The following is a 4,526-nucleotide window of genomic DNA, read 5'->3' on the forward strand; positions in this document are numbered from 1 at the left end:
TTTTAATTGTATGTGTTACTCTGCATGCTTCAGGCTTTTTTCAGCAAAGTGTTTCCACATCAAATCATACAATTACTTTCCGGGTCATACTTTTTATAGTTGTGTAAGAAATATATCTGAAAGCCATGTTCTTGGGAGGTACATTCAGCTATATGTGAACCTCCTTAGCTAAATGTTTCCCAGATACTGCATACTGTATACAAAAAAATTGAGCAGCTCGAGACGTGGCCATTGTCGAGATTTCACTATGGTAGCTTGCACAGCCGCCAATGTCGCACCAAAACAAGCACGTACATAACTAATATATATATATACCGGGTATTTTTGCGAAGACTTTCAAAAATCGTAAAAATTAGGGCGATTGAAAAAAGAAGACACTTTCTTTGGGAACAAACTACCAGCCACGGCGGACGTCAGGAATTGCCAAAAACCTACTAATTAGCCAGATAATTAATTAAAACTTGTTAATTAACTTTTTAATTAGGGGAAATAGACATATGGTTCCAATTAGAAAGTTGCTGAGCGTTATCGAGAACCACTAAATCAGTCATTTTCAGTTAGACTTTGAGCGCGTGAGACGAGTAGTAGTGCACTGAAGTTACCACTCTGGGAGCAGGTACAAGGCTAGCGGTTGCGGTAAGGCGCCCGCGCGATTTTTCCGCCTCTTATCTAGCCCCAGCCTTGTACCTGCTCCACGAGTGGTCATTTTAGTGCGCTACTACTCTTCTCAAGCGCTTAAAGTCTTCCTGAAAATGACTGATTTAGTGGTTTTCGATAACGCTCAGCAACTTTCTGATTAGAATCATATGTCCATTTCCACTAATTAAAAAGCTAATTAACAAGTTTTAATTAATTATCTGGCTAATTAGTAGGTTTTTGGCAATTCCTGACGTCCGCCGTGGCTGGTAGTTTGTTCCCGAAGAGAGTTTCTTCTTTTTTCAATCGCCCTAATTTTTAGGATTTTTGAAAGTCTTCGCAAAAACACCCGGTATATATATATATATATATCAGGGTGCCGCACCGGAACCGAACCGAAAACCTGAACCGAACCGGTATTTTTTCCGGAACTGAACCCGAACCCGAACCGTTATATTGTTATCGCGATGAACCCGAACCGGAACTGAACCGGAAAAAAAATAACGGTTACCGGCTCATGTCAAAACGGTTCGGCCACGCGCTGTTGACAATGAATGTGCTATCAATGCCATTTGTTTTTTGAGTGCCGTCAACTGACACACACCTCGCTTACATATTTTTCTTCTCCACTCAGTCTTAGGAATATAAACGCTGCATCCATAAATCTTGACAAACGCTGCATCCATGAATCTTGGCATAGGAACCAGTATTGCGCTGGTCGCGGCTTGCACGGAAAAAAGAAAATTGAAAAGCTGCAAAAAAAAAAAAAAAAAAAAAAAATCGCGACACGGGATTTTATTTTCCTACAATCTCGTAAATCCTAAATGCTGCTGTGTGCTCATTTCATAACACGTTTCTAGAACGCGCGACTTCTTGAAGCTTGCTTCCATCGGAATGAGAAAAGAAAAGGCTGTGGAGTTTGATAATAATGCATCCGGTTTCGTATAGGCACTTAGAAGCTAACATATTTGTGAGACAGCGAACGCTTCTATTTTAATATTTATCCTATTACGTCCTTCTGGCGTTGCGTTCGGTGAAGTGTTTTTCATATTCCGTATGTTGTTTAATGAAAACTTCTTTAAGGGTCTCATTTGAGTTACCGAAGGCTAGTTCAAATAAAGAAAGCTGTATTTTCTCCCCACTGTTCCTTCAGTTGCTTACACGCTGAGGTGGCGGGATAGTTAGCGAGTTCTACTTGTAAGTGGGTTTGTGAGGAGGTCGCGGATTTTACAGCTACTGCGTCGGACCCAATTAGATGAAGTCCGAATGCGTAAACGTCGGTGAGGTAACCTTTGAGTGCACATAAAGGAGCCATTCCTGGTAGAAATCCCTGAGCCTTACACTACGATGTATCCCGTTTCGTATGTGCTGATTTCAGATGTTTTATTTGTAATTTATTTTGATGTTGCAATTTGTCATTTATAATTTCCGAACCGGTTCGCGGATTGAATTAATCGAACCGGAACTGAACCGGAACAAAATAAATTTACCTGAACCTGAACCGTAACCGAACCCGTATTTTTTTCGGTTCGACACACTGATATATATATATATATATATATATATATATATATATATATATATATATATAGACAATTTACGAAAATATGCATCTTAAATGCAGCTTACAAATATATAGACCTTTTCACCCTCAGCCACATGGGCGCTGCCATCTTGGAGTCACGTGATGCGGCCGCCATTAGGTTGCTTCAATTCGTCGCTCCGCTCTCCCCTCCGCGCTACTCGGCGTCTTGGCAGATGCGTTGAATTCGTTTCTTTTGGCGCGTTTCACCGCGTTTCTCACCTCACTCCCTAAAGTGCCGTCCGACACTTATACATTTACCATGTAATTGCATTACATTATTATGTTCACAATTTATGAAGTTAATCTGCGGTGACGTTTTGACTATTTTTGCCGTAGGTGTGCCGGCTACATGGGTGGAAGTTATATGGGCACATGAACAGGGGCGGATCCAGACCTCCATTTTTTGGGGGGGGGGGGGGGGGGGGGGGCGGTTCCTCGGCGTAAAACGGGGGGGGGGGGGGGGGGGGGGGGGAGTGTTTAAATTTTTATGGAGTCATCGTTTTTACTAAACTCTGATAACATAATATAGATCTTGAGAGCTTTTGTATCGGCTTACCTGTAGGGGATGAACTCTTTGAACTTTCTGTGGCTATGCACACCAAGGCACACGCTCCCGTACTTTTGACTGCATAGCCTCAGAAAGCTGGGCATCTGGCCAACGCAATGTCTCTGCTCGTGCGGAAAATCACGTGCAATTGCAAGCCTACCAAATCTATATTCACGTGCACGCCACACGTGCCTGCTCGTATGGGGCTCCAGTCAGGACGCTACACTGTAGCGTCCTGACTGTAAATTTGACCGTAAAATTTGCGGTCAAATACCAGGCAGCTGATGCTGCCAAACTTGTACAATAAAAATAACGGTGCACTGTAAATCTGGTTTACGATAAATTTAAACGGTGACCGTAGAAATCTACAATCGGCCTTCAAATTTGCGGTAAAAAAAAAAAATTTACAGCGCGCCGTTATTTTTACGGTGCAATTTAAACGGCGAGAAAGGTGGTAGTATTCAGGTTCATAACATCATTGTATAGTGATGTTATGAACTCAATGACGTTATGAACCTCGACTGAACCAAGCACGTTTTGAAGGCTTTCAGCAAGTTGGCCGAACATGTATTGTTTGTACAAGAAATGCCCGACGTTGAAATTCATAAATGGTTTTTTGAACTGTTGATACCGGCATAAGAAGCCTTCCGTTAAACTTCAAGTACAAAAAAAAAAAAAAAAAAAAAAAAAAAAAAACAAGGTCGTATTTTAAGGCCTTCCTTTTTTCTCCTGCAGACAGAGACATTAACACGTCGTAGTTATCATTAGGGGATTGCATCACGTTAACAGCACCGTCTTCATTAGAATCCGCACTAGTCGACCGAGTCGAAGAGTCCTCAACCTGAAGCGGGTCTACAGGCTATGCGCCGTCGCCCAAGAAACCCGTCACTCGTAAATGCGCCCAGTTCAAATGTGCCGTGATCGAACTATGATTTCACACCTTCTGACAGTTGGAGCACGAACACGAAAACAAAATACTGTCGGTGATGTGGCCTTTTAGATGTTTTAGCAAAGCCTCCCTTGTGTGGCACTCCTCTAGGCATGGTGGCAAAGTGCACTGAAAGCTTTCCAAACTCCTCGAAACAAACCAAACTTCCCTTAGGCGTACCAATGCCTATGTCTTCTCAAAATATGACACCTGAGAGCATCATACGTAACAAACTGGCGACAGCATCCTTCGTCCACACACTGAAGAATTCGAGAGCTGAAAACGTGCTCATCGGATTGCACAACCATCAAACGTGCTTGAACAGAAACTACAAATTCCGCAAGTAAACATCTTTTAGAGTGTTGTATTTATGCCACCATTACACTATCCTAAAAAAAGAAAAAAAAATGGCGAGGCGTTTGGGGGGGGGGGGGGCGATCGCCCCCACCGCCCCCCCTTGGATCCGCCACTGCACATGAATCAACGTTAACGCTCACACACATTCACCACATATATGATTCTAAGACAGCACAAGGGTTCAAAGGACAATAACTTATAATAACTCAGATTTGCTTACTTAAAAGTGGCGGAACAATCCCAATAGGAAGCACAATGTAAACATATACATGATCGCGCATTTAGGATCTCAAGGAAGGTGAGAAGATACTCACTGTGAATAACCACGTATATTTATAACATATCGAAAACAGTGGATTTTGATCATATAGGTGAACTCATGGACAAAATAGGAAACGAAAGCTTCATTAATTTTTTTTTTCTGATGCTAGAAATAATGGTACGTCAACATCAGGCCATTTGTTTGTTTACAA

The sequence above is a fragment of the Ixodes scapularis genome, unplaced genomic scaffold (genome assembly GCF_016920785.2).
Source record: "Ixodes scapularis isolate PalLabHiFi unplaced genomic scaffold, ASM1692078v2 PGA_scaffold0__279_contigs__length_252992795, whole genome shotgun sequence".
NCBI lineage: Eukaryota > Metazoa > Arthropoda > Arachnida > Ixodida > Ixodidae > Ixodes > Ixodes scapularis.